The 12,974-nt window shown below is 50.5% G+C and overlaps 1 protein-coding gene across 1 annotated transcript in view; it reads right to left on the bottom strand.

Moving 5' to 3' along the window:
- LOC138489478 (zinc finger protein 883-like) overlaps positions 1-9,557 on the bottom strand; it is a 156,758-nt gene extending 147,201 nt beyond the window's left edge. Inside the window, exon 1 of the mRNA XM_069617213.1 lies at positions 9,399-9,557. The gene's annotated coding sequence lies outside the window, so the exon portion shown is untranslated. The remainder of the gene's footprint in view (positions 1-9,398) is intronic.
- Positions 9,558-12,974: the final 3,417 nt, after the last annotated feature.

Genomic DNA, 12,974 nt, shown 5'->3' with positions numbered 1-12,974 from the left:
CGGACCCTAGATCAAATTGCTATGCAATCATACAACAGAAAATGACTAGAAGAAAACAAGCTTATGCTCATTCCTCTCCCACTCCCCAACCGCACCCACAATAGCAATCATGTAACCAAACAAGAGGAAGAGACATTGGGCACTAAGAGATCGGGAGAATGACAGACGCAGTTTAGTTTGATACGTTGGCGTCCCTATTCAAAGAAGCATACAACTGTGTCTCTGTTATTTAATTACGTTATTCAGCATTGTGTCATCAAAGTTCATACAAATATTTGATAGGGGTATAAACTCAAGTTTCAGCGTACTAGTCAGCCACCAAAACTCAACAACCACCTCAATTCAATGCATACTCACAACAGACAAGTTCTTACCTACCAAGAGTCCATTATTACAGGCCAACGGCAAGTGCCAATTTTGAGCTCTCTATTTAACATATAACAGTTGACCACAGTAAAACGTGTCAATGTTAAATAATGATACAATTTTTCTCATAAAATTCAATCCTATTTGATGTACAGAGGAATCTGAAGGGAACGAGCCACCTGTATATTATACATCGCTTGGGCAATATATCAGCAATAGGCTTGACCTGGCGATGGCATGCCCGCGCAGCTGGTCCCAGATGACGGAGATGCTGCTCATCACTATTGTGGTAAGAAATCTTCACCGTTTCGAAAGCCGACTTCAGAATCTTTTCCTTCACTACAAAGCCATGCAATTTCACCAGAAAGTCTCCTGGCGCCACACCAGTTGCCATTCATGTTTTTCCTATTCAGTGTACAGAGTCACAGCCATAAGCAGAGAATATCCAAAGGAGTGTGCTTACAGACACTTTTCTGTTGCCAGGCGTATTATGACAAATGAATATATGTTATGTACTTGTGTGTAGGATTCCACACTTGCTTCACTTGGTTGTTTACTTCCGTGTGGAGCGTTCTGTGTTCCATAGTTGGCTGTTGAGAAGTTATGGAGATGTGAAGGCAGAGTCCCGCTGGCCTCAGGTTGGTTACATTAAAGAAGTCACTCAATCCACCAGCGTGTGTCTTCATTTCTACACTGGCGACGAGTGTAACCAACCTGCCCGACCCACATGCCTTGTCCGAGCCAGAGGACCCAGCGGTTGCAGTACTGCCTGCTTTCCTGGCGTTATGTGGACCTCCTGTCTGGCTGAGGAGCAGTGAAGATCCACAGGGTGAGGTCCCCCCCCTGCCAACGTTGCCAGCGTTGTGCAAACCTCCCGTCTGCCTGGGAGGAACGAAATGTCCGCAGAGTGAAGTGCCTCCTACCAACGTAGCTGGCGTTGCCCGGATCTTCCGTCTGCTGGGAAAGAGTGAAGTCCCCGCTGTGTGAGGTGCTTCCTGCCAATGCAGCCGGCGTTGTGCGAATCTCCCTCCTGGCTGAGGGGGGGAGCGAAGTATCTGCAGCCAACGCAGCCCCTCCAGTGTACAAACGGCGAAGCGTCTCTCCTGGAGTATTGGAGGCATCCGGCACCCGGTGTGTTCCTATCAACGTCACTTGGAGGCCTGCGCTCCCCGGTCCGGGTCGAGCGCGGTGCCGTCGTCTTCAGCGTTGCGCCTTGTGCGCATCAGGTGAGGGAGGGGACCCCCCGTCAGTAGGTTCTTTCTTCCCCGCCACGACCACTGAGGAGACTGCTTTCCGCCAGAGCCGAACGAAACAGGAAGGGGGAGGAGCTTGCGGACCACGAGGAGCAGCCAATTATGCCCTCTTTCTCCTGGTACCCAGGTCCTGGCTGTCTGTGGGTGGGAGAGAGCCAACAGGGAGGGGCATCCCTCCTCTTCCGGCTATGTGAATCCTCCCAGTCCGGTCCGGAAAGGTGTTAACCCTTGCTGGGTTTGAAGAAGGGATTTGTAGCACCAACTATGGTGTCTTGGCTGGTCTAGTTCGTCACCGTCAATTGTGACATTTTTGGGCCATTGTAAAAGCAGATGACTCTTTTGGAACGGCACCCTGGAAGAAGGAAATAATAAAGAGTAGCCCATTGCAAACCTAAGCAGTCGTTTGTTACGTGCCAGTCAACAATGCAACACAGCAATGCGCACCCGCCCCCTGCCTTTCTGCCCAATCCCGGTGAACCAGCTATAGTATGGGATTTGTGGGTTGATACGTTCAAAGTGTATCTCAGGGCTGCTGGCGGGGCAAAGCTCATGGATGACAATAAGGAAGCTGCCCTATTAAATTGCCTGAGCACTGAGGGACTCAGAGTTTTCAGGCATCTCCCTGGTCCTAATGTGTATGCGCCCCACCCTGAGGGTGGAGAAGGGGGTGATGTTGCTCAGGCAGTGGTACTTGCTTATGAGACTGCCCTTGGGAAGTTGGAGGCACGTTTTGGAAAAAGGGCCAACGTGGTGCTGGAAAGGTAAACATTTTTCTCCAGGGCACAAGGTACTGGTGAGAGCATTGACTCATATATAACGGCTCTTCGTACCTTGATAGCCATGTGCAAGTTCACAGGTTCGATCGATGAATATATCCGCGATCAAGTCATGATGCAGACAAGCGACTCCAGAGTCAGGGAAAGACTATGGATAGAGAAGGATCCTCCTTTGGAAAAGGTTCTCGAGATATCCCGAGCTATTGAGGAGTCCAAGAAGAGTGTTAAGGAAATGGCAGACAAGGGAGGTTGTGCATGCGGTGATGCCCCGGAGGAACATCGATTTTAGAAGCAAATACAAGGACACCAAGGGGGTGCCCGGTTTGAGGGAGGTGTGCAAGAAGTGCAGTTGGCGGGGACACTCTGCGGGGACAAAAGAGTGTCCCGCCTCCACTGTGGACTGTAGGAGGTGCAAAGGGAAGGGGCACTATGCTTGCATGTGTAGGAGGGTTGCACCTAATAGAGAAACTGTGAGGATGGTGGATGTCAATAAAGATGGGGAGGATGTTACAGTGGTAGGGTATGTTGGTTGCTCTGAACCCATGGGTGAAGGTGTAAGAGAAGGGTTGTTGTTGAGTGTGGGCTGTGGGAGGAAATGTGCTTGTGCCACACTTATGATCAATGACACGCCCATAGATATGATGGTGGACACTGGGTCTCCTTATACAATGATTTCTCCTGAACTGTACGTTTCTAAATTCCAGAAGAAGGTATCTGAGTTGTCTCTTTCGGACATCAGTCCATGTGCTTATGGCCATGTTCCCATTAAGGTTCTGGGGTTCGAGTGGGTCACCATCGAATTTGGGGGACGCAAGACCTGAGGGAAGGTTTATGTGGCCCACAAAGGGGATCCTGTTGTCGGGTGGGACGAACAGGCGGCTTTGGAGATCGAGATACGCCCTGGCAAGGCTATTTCGGTGTTGAGTGTGAGTGAGGATAAAGGGAGTACTGAGTTGGCTATACGGTTGACTGCGGAAGACCTTGAAAGCAAGTTTCCCACTGTTTTGACTTCCAAGTTGGGTAAATTAAAGGGATTCCCCCACAAAATAGTTCTGAAGAGAGGCGCCATACCCAGTGTTCATAGAGTCAGGAGAGTTCCCATAGTGGCTCGGGATGTGCTAAAGGGTGAACTGGCCAAGCACATGGAGGCTTGGGTTATAGAGGAGGTGGAGAGTTCCGAATGGTTGGCCCCGGTGGTGTTGGCACGTAAGGCTGATCGCAGCATGAGGATGTGTGTGGACCTTAGGGACCTGAACTCTTGCATCTGGGTAGATAGACACCCTCTACCTAATATCAACGAGATGCTCTCTTTGGTGGGGGGGCTTCTTGTTTCTCCACCTTTGACCTTTCATCCGCTTACCACCAGATAGACCTGCATGTTGAGTCTCGTCCACTCACCTCCTTTGTGACCCCGTTTGGTGCATTTTGTTTCTGTAGGATGCCTTTCGGTTTGGCATCCGCAGTGTTTCAAAGAGTAATGCAGAAACTATTTGTAGGCATCCAAGGGGTGGAATGTTTCCAGGACGACATATTGGTCCGGGGCAAGTGTCACGCCGAACATGACAGTGGAGTATTGCAGGTGATGGAGGTGCTGAGCGGTAGTGGTCTCACGGTTAAGCTAATCAAGTGTAAGGTGGGCGTATCCAGTGTAACTTACCTCGGACATACGCTGGATGCCAAAGGTATCCATCCCAAGGAGGATTTAGTGAAGGTGTTGAGGGATGCCCCTTCTCCAGTGAACAAAGAACAACTGAGGTTGTTCATGGGCCTTGCCGAATATTATAGCCGATTTGTGTCTTCCTATGCTGACAAAACTGTCAGCATAAGAGCCTTGCTCAGGAAGGGCGTTCACTTTGAGTGGTCCGATCAGTGCCAAAAGGAATTTGTCAATTTAAAGAGGGAAGTTGATCAGGCTCCTTCCCGAGGTTCATTTTTGCCGTGCAGGAAAACTGTTCTAACGGTTGACGCTAGTGTATACGGGATCGGGGCTGTGTTAGAACAGAAGGATGACGGCGAGTTCCGCCCTATTGCTTTTGAATCCAAGGTACCTGGGGATGCGGAAACAAGATACAGAGTCATAGAAAGGGAGGCCCTAGCTGCGGTATGGGCCTCAAGACATTTCAGGACCTTTTTATGGGGGGTGGAATATACCCTTCGCACAGATCATAAGCCATTGATGATTGTTTTGACCACAAAGGGGTTGTCGCATGCCTCGTCCAGAATCATGAGGTGGATGGCTGATATGAGTGAATTCAACTTCAAGATTGAGTATGTTCCCGGGGTAAAGAATGCCATTGCGGATTGTTTGCCGTAATTCCCTGTACTGGAAGTGTCGATGAGGTTCACGAGGTGGTGGGGGACGAGTGCACTTTGGTTGCAAGTGTTGTTCCTGCGGTTTGTGAGCAGGTGTGGAGCGAGGAGTGTTCTCGGGACCCCATGTTAATCAACATCAGGGCTGCTCTCAAAAGTGGGATCCTGAGTGAAAGTTTGTCCAAGCTTTACGGTCATGTTTGGCAGGAGTTGTCGGAGGGTCCCTGGGGTATTGCCAGGGGCCTGTGGTTGATTCCACCGGAGTCGCTTAAAGGGAAGCTTGTGGCGTTAGCTCACGAGGGACACTTGGGGAAGTCCATGACCAAGAGGAGGTTGAGAGAGGTGTACTGGTGGCCTAGGATGGATGGCGACGTTGAAGACGTGTTTAGGGATTGTGCGGCGTGTTCGGCCAGTGACAAGAGTAAGGTTTCATTTCCCCAGCCCGTCTACCCCGTTGAAATTCCAGAGGAAGTGTGTTCGAAGGTGGCAGTTGACATAATGGGCCCTATGGACTCCTTGGGAGGTGGTCACCTAGATTTATAGTGGTCATGATGGATTATACATCCAGATGGGTGGAGGCTAATGCTTTGTCTACCGTGACGGCTGAGAAGGTTGTGGAGTTTCTTTCTACGGTATTTGACATCGAAGGAGTGCCAGCCGGTATTGTTACGGATAACGGGGTACAATTTGTATCTGATCATATTCAGGAGTTTTTGAGGAACTTGGGAATCCGCCACCATAGGGTCTCATTGTATAATCCAATGGCAAATGGTCTTGTGGAATCCGCCACCATAGGGTCTTATTGTATAATCCAGAGGCAAATGGTCTTGTGGAGTGTATGAATCGTTTTGTGAAGGGGGCCATACAGCTGGCCTTTGCCAATGGTCTTCCGTGGAAGAATGTGGTCTCTGAAGCTCTTAAGGCTTACAGGTTTACCCCTTCGGCTCTCACAGGTCATTCCCCATTTGAGCTGATGTGGGGAAGGAAACCCAGTTCGAAACTGAGGGTCTCTGCTCTGGGTGGTGGTACTCAGTCGCAGGTTAACATGCAAGAGGTGTTGAATCGGGTGCGTCATAAGCAAGGATCATTTTTGCAGGAGCAACTGGCACGCAGGAAGCCTCTGTCGGTAGAGGTAGGGGGCTGTGTTCAAATGAATAACCCAAGGTTTGTGGCTAAGGGTGATAGTGTCATCCGCAATCGCCACTGCTGTTGGCGGCTCCTTCCACGTTGGAGACTGCGAACCGGCAGATAGGGATTGTAGTCCCTTCTTTGTTTCTGGTATAGGCCCATTGGCCGGGCGCAGGGCTGCCGAGAGTTAAATTCTCCTTCCTCCCAGCAGTCGCTACGTTTCAACCTCGCAGCTCCCCTGGTTCCTTCGCTCTGTTTTTGTGGCTCCTGTTTTTCCGCTGCCCACTTCGGCTCTGCTGCGGATCTTGGTGCCGGCTTGTTTTTTTTCCTCTCCTAGCGAATCGCTTTACCTACCTTTCTTCTGTCTCTCTGCCTTCTCCTCTGGCAGTGGTTCTTCCCTCTTCCTTTTTCTCTAGCCGATCTTACGGGATCTCTGTGTTCTCCCTTGCCCCTCTTGGTTGCTGCTTCAGCGGCGGGTCCTGTTTTTTCTCCTTTACCGCTACCCTCTCCGTTAGCGGTCCTCCAGTTTTTCCATTTTCACTTCTTCTTTCTCTCTGGGCCGTGTTCTCGGGGCCTGGTGGTTCGGCAGTCCCATTTCCTCCACGGCTGCCGGTTCCCTACCTCGTAGGGATTTCTCTACTCGACTGCAGTTTTTCCCCCGTGTGGGTTTTTCCCTTATTTTCCGGCCTGCTCCCGAAAGAGGAGTCCCGGGACGGCTGTCCAGTCAGCAGTCACTGTGGCTTCACTCCGAGACAGGCAAGTGCTGCCAAAAAAGGGAAGAGACTACCTAAGTCGGCGAATCTACTAAATACAGACAACTCAGGAAGTTCAGGTGAGGAGAGTGTGGAGGGACGGGAGGACAAGTGGGTTCAGAAGCATAAACAGTCACAGATAGTAACTATATGCAACCCCGGGTAGTGATGAAAACTGGGCGACGCTATGTGAAGCTCGATGATGGATCTAGTTGGAGCCTGAGGCGGGTGGTTGTTGTGGAAAGGGTCCAAGGGTCCAAGGGTCCCATGGGTTAGGTAAATCCGTGGACGCCAGTTGTGGCACGAGTCATTCTGGTGTGGTGCCTGAGTTTCCGTCTGGTCATTCCGATTCCGAGGAGGTTGGAAATTCCAATCCTGATTCACCTTGTGTGGATATCGGGGTGCCATCAAGCTGCCATGAGCTTGATGCAGGTACTGTTCCTGTTCAGGACACTGTTGCTAGTGGGAGTGTTGAAGGATGTACGGAGTTGGCCACATCAAGTGTTACTGTCCCCGTCAAGTTCAACGGTCATCCCGTCAGGGAAAGGAAACTTCCCTCCAAATTCAATGATTATGTTCTGAGAGCCATTGTACAATAGTTAGTTGTTCCTATCCATTTTTCTTTTCCTCTTCTCTCTGTCCTCTTTCCTAAGGATTGGTTGTGTGGGGTGCGTAGTGATGAGTGTTGTGCGTTCATTTTTGTGATGTAAAGGGGGGAGAAGTGTTGTAATATAGGTTATGTACTTGTGTGTAGGATTGCACACTTGCTTCACTTGGTACTTCCGTGTGGAGCGTTCTATGTTCCATAGTTGGCTGTTGAGAAGTTATGGAGATGTGAAGGCAGAGTCCCGCTGGCCTCAGGTTGGTTACATTAAAGAAGTCACTCAATCCACCAGCGTGTGTCTTCATTTCTACACAATCCCATTTTGTATTACTTGTTATGAAGGGTAATTGCCAGGACTAAGTCCCTCCTGTAGGCACCGGCCAGCTGAACTTGATTGGATTTGTTGAGAAGATGGGTGCTGATCAAACTGGGCCATGTCACTCTGACACTTACTCTATCCCTCTTCGCCCCACATGGAAGGCAAGGGGCTCCCATAGTAAACAGTGTCCATTTTCAGCACTGGTTATGGGATAGCGAGGCAAGATTCCCATCATGGCTTTGTGTTCTCCAGGCAGGACAATGGGACACTAGGCAGACCTGCCTAACCTCTTGAGTTGCCCCGGAGCCTGCAGGCTTTCGTGCTCTTCTTCAGGTCCCCGGGAAAAAGCACGCCCCCCCATTCCCCAGGCAGTTTATTAAACACTGAACACCTTTTTGCAACGATAAGAACAGAGGGGGCAAAAGAAAGCTCCAGATAAATATCCAAGTCTGTGCCTTTTTTCAAGACAACATTTTAAGAATCTTGCATTTCGATTATGTGAAATAAAATGAGATCAGTAAAATGTGTTTGTTATGCGGTTTGAAGTGTTGAGAGTATTGGCCTCATCACGAGTTTGGCAGTAACCCTTAAATCCGGCGGTAGCACTGTTACCGCCGGATTTAAGGGTCCACCAAATCAGGGCTACGGATGATTTCCCCCCAGCTCTTAGCTGGGGAGAAATCCGCCGAAATTTCGCGCTCATATCCGCCAGCGGTTAGAGCGTGAAATTTCCCATTGAGCCCAATGGGGAATGGGGCATTCCAGAATGGGCTCAATGGGGAATGGGGATTTCCAATTCCGCCAAACCCGTGATCCGGCGCTAAAAGCGCCGGTGGGTTTGGCGGTAGGGCAGATAACACCAGCGCTATTAGCGCCGGCGTTACCGCCCAACTCGTGATGAGGCCCAATGTGTGCAAAAATGTCATTTTTAAGCTTGCATTACTTTGCGTTCTGATATTTGTATTCTTCTATTCAAGAGGTGTAGTAAATTGAACTGTTTTTGTTAAACATATTTCTATTTGGATATATATATATATATATATATATATATATATATATATGTATATTACAATTTCTGCAGTCACGGCATAAAATACGCCAACTAAATACTCCAACCAAATACTCCTGAGAAGATATGCGGTCAAGTGCTTAAGTCCCAGACTCATCTGCAATCCCAGCTTCCCCACATAACTAAAGTGTGTGAACCTGTGCAAATAATATCTCATTGTGCCTAATCTATAAGATTTTTTACGAAAAATGTGTCCGCATGTGCTTTGAATATATGAGCTAAAAGCTAAACCGAGTTATTTTTTTAAATTATTAACAGAACAGTGATAATTCAGCCGGGCTGATAGCAGAGCAAGTAGAGTGCTCACTTTGACATCCGTGCAGAGCCGCAGGGGCGAATCCCGGCAGGGCCAAACTCAGCCTTTCATCCTTCCGAGGTCGATAAATAGCACTCAGATGCCTGAGGGTTTGAAGCGCTATATATATGCTAAACTGTTACTCAGAGGGAAATACAAAAGATCCGCTGATTGCAATTGCTGTGTTCTTTTGTATCCAGATTCCAAATGTACATTGGCATGTGTGATATATGCCCCTTTTTTGTATTTAACGAGGGCAATAGCTGCGTGTAGTCCTTCTGGGCGCTGCCAGGCGTGTGCAGAAAGCTCAGGGTCTTTGAGTTTGAAATGTGGGTGGGTCTGGTTTTTGGGAGGGATCGAGCCATGAATTCTCTGCCCCCCCTCCCCTCCCCTCCCCTCTATTACAAACACACAGGCAGGCCTCAGATCACACGTGTAGTGAATGCCCTCACACTGGGGGGGGGCGGGGGGTGCAGGTGACCCTCATGACACGGGTCCACAGTCCTCCCCACCAGAGGCCCCTCACCTCGCGTGGCCCTCCACCCGGGGGTGCCCCCGAGCCCCTCTGATCTCGGAGGACTTTCTCGCGCCACAGGGTTCTCTTGTTTCGGAAAAGCACCCGGGACAGCAGAGAGATGTGAAGCCCAGAGGTCCCGGAGCAGCACTCAGTGAGCACTGCGGCTGCGCAGACTAGGAGTCACGCGAGGGACGTTAATCACGCGGCAAGATGCGGAAGTCGCCAGGAGAGGGCATAAAACGCTGTTCAAAAACTGCAGCCATAGGGAGCTAGTGCGCATGCGCTGTACACCCGTAGCGGCCGCAGCAGCTAATGCGCATGCTCTGCACTGTAAAACCCACCTAGTATGCATGCTCTGGAGAACGGAAACCAGGTAGACTCATGCTTTATACAGCCAAAGCAGCTAGTGCGCATGCTCTGTACAGGTTATATGGTTAACGCGCATGCTCTGTACAACGGAAAGCCGGCTAGTGCGCATGCTCTGCACAGGTACGTCCCTGCTCATCGCATTTGGGTAGGAGCGGATCTGAGTTCCAAGGATGCGCAGTCCAATCCATACCTGCCTACATTCCAGAATGAAAAACCCGAGAACTACGTCAGTGGAGTGCCCCACGCACATGTTCGCTAGGCCACGCCCACAGGCTCACAATATATTTTACTTTGTACTATATGCGTTTTTTTCCCTTTTTTTTTGTTGATGCCACAGCCCTGTGGCAGCTTGGGCTGTGGAGGTTCCAAAAATTCGATGAACCGCAGCTGGCGCACAAGCACCCTCACGGGCGCAACCACTGCAATGTCCGTGTGAAGCAAAATGGCTGCCGGCCGTGCGCTTGGGTCCGTGCTGACACGGAGCGACGTTCTTTCCCTCCAACGTCGTCGGAGCAGAGAGCTGCTCCGGAGTCGTCCTCATCGCCAATGTTATGTTGGCGGGGGTATGCCAGAGGCCCCCGCCGGCATTCACACGTGCGCTCACACACTCGCACAATGAGCCACGCCGGAGACGTATGCATACATGCCAACATTAAGAAGCACCTGGGAGGGAGATTTCCACAGGGAAATCGGGAGAGGCATATTTCCCCATAGGAATACATTGGTGCTACAGTTATTTTAGACGGGAGACCGTGAAAAATAGCAATATTTTTCACCTAAAAATCGGGAGTCTCCTGCCTAAATCGGGAGGGTTGGCATGTATGCGTATGACTTCCTCGGGTCCCTGGCGCCAACTGTCGGAGGACCGTCTTTATTCACAACTGCGCATGCGCGAGCCTCGATCCCGCTCGCGCATGCGTACATCAGCGTATTCACTACGCAGCAAGCACTAAATGTCCAAAACATATTAAAGAATCCATCATCTATATGTGTACTTGTATGTGAACTAAGTGTAGCGTAGTCGCTCTGGGCCAGGCGTGTTCCGCAGCAATAAATAGGGGGACACAGAGCTCTGGCAGTCTGCGTGTAACTTTATTCAATGCACAACATGAAATAACTTGTTCCCTGCCCTCCCACGTCACTTCCCCTTCCTTTCCTCTCCCTCCTGCCCCCGTTGTCCTGGGAACGTCAACGTGACATCTTCATCCTTTTTAAACAATTACCAAACTCTTCGCAACAGGAGGCGGTCTGGTGAGCCTCTAGTCCATTTCATCGATCCATCGACGAGGTCTGTTCCAGGGGTACTTGCACTCTTCCACTCAGATGTCTCGTCTCTGTTGGTGGAAGTTCCTTAAAGTGAGACAAATTACAGGTGACAGATCCTGCGGACCCTTGGCCCGTTATCATTGACCTTTTCCTTTGTGTGACGAGCAGTGGCTCTTCTCTAAAGGCGGCTGTGTGTTTGTGTGTCATTGGTTGACAAATTGCTACCACATAACCTACTTCGATTCGGGATGGTTGCGCTCTCCGTCGGCCATCTGCGTACTCTTTCATCCGGCCTTGGCTGGCTCATCTCGCTCTCGGACCTCCAGATCCAACGCCGGCCGTGGGCTGAGCACTTCGGCTTGGGGAATGCGTGTTTGAGTGTTTCGCCCGAGCATGAGTTCGGCAGGGGTCTTTCCTGTTGTGCTATGAGGCGTTCCTCGGTAGTCCCTCAACAGTTGATTCAGCACCTGTTCATATGGCTGTTCTGTTAGGCGAGCAACTTGCAGGGCTCGCTTGAGATTGGCCATAAACTGTTCAATCATTCCATTGGCTTGAGGCCACAAAGGAGTAATCTTTCTGTGATGAAAACCTAGATACTCCGCAAATTGGGTGAATTGATGTCCGCAGAATGGGGCCCCATTATCGGTCTTGAGCACCTTAGGGACTCCATACACCGAGAACATGTGGTCCAGTGCTGGGACCACGTGATGGGCGGCCGTGGAAAAGATCAGCCGCACATCGGGATAGCGTGAGTATTCGTCCATCACGGCTAACACATATTTCCCCCCTTCGATGGGTCCAAAGAAGTCGGCTGCGACTGCCTCCCAAATTTTCTACGGAAGCTCTGACATGCGTAGAGGTTCTGTGTGTCGGTTTGGTGTGATGAGGCGGCATGTGGGACACACCTTGAGGGCCGCCTCTACCCGGGCGTCCATGTTCGGAAACCATACCTTTTGGCAGAGCATGCGCTTGGTTGAGACAATGCCTCTGTGAGTCTCATGTGCTAATTTGATGACTTTCGCTCTCATGGCCTCAGGGATCACTAGTTTGCAGTCTTTGAGTAGTAGATGATCGTCTGACACTGCCAGCTCTTCTTTCACTAGTAGGAGCCGCTTTACGTCTTCCCATACTTGGCCTCCTGCCGCTTTCCCTCTTTCTCTGGCTCTTCGCCACTGTCCAGACTCTAGTCCTTCGCAGATGATGCGGCAGGCCGGGTCATTTTCCGTTTCTCTAGCGTGTTCCTCCGAGTTGACACCCTCCGTTGTGGTCTGATGGACTAGATATCTTAAGTATCGGTCAGCCACTGATGGTTCTGGTATGCTCTCTCCCCTTGGTCTTCTCGATAGGAAGTCGGCAGGGTTGTCGCCTTTCCCCAGCCTGTGGATGATGTCAAATGCGTAGTCTTGAAGTCCTAACCCCCATCGGGCGATCCGCGGGGGCATTTTGGCTTGCGGGTTGCCATATAGAAATAGTAGAGCCTGATGGTTTGTGATGACATGGAATGGTTTCCCATACAGAAACAGATGGAAATGCTCGCACGCCCATACAACGGCTAGTGCCTCCTTCTCTGCTTGGGAGTATGCCTGCTCGGTGGTTGACAGGCTGCAACTGGCATAGGCTACTATGTGCTTCTGCAAGGGGTCTCGTGGATCGAATTGTGCAAGGATGGCTCCCAGCCCTACGGGGCTGGCGTCAACCGTTAATTCCATCCTCCTGTTGGGGTCGTAATACGCCATGTTGTCTGACTTCGTGACTCTCTCTTTTATTGTTTCGAAGGCATTTTGACAGTCACTGGACCACTCAAACTTTTCATCCTTATGGGTTAGTTTCCGTAACGGCTCGCTGACTGAAGAAAAGTCCCGGATATATCGGTTGCAGTAACGGGCGAGGCCCAGAAAAGACCAAAGCTCGGACATGTTGGTTGGGGCCGAGGTATCGTTCAGGGCTGAC

This window comes from Ambystoma mexicanum, chromosome 9, assembly GCF_040938575.1.
Source record: "Ambystoma mexicanum isolate Mex_15411 chromosome 9, UKY_AmexF1_1, whole genome shotgun sequence".
Taxonomy (NCBI): domain Eukaryota; kingdom Metazoa; phylum Chordata; class Amphibia; order Caudata; family Ambystomatidae; genus Ambystoma; species Ambystoma mexicanum.
Note: the sequence above shows the minus strand (reverse complement) of the source record. Positions and strands in the feature narration are given on the sequence as shown.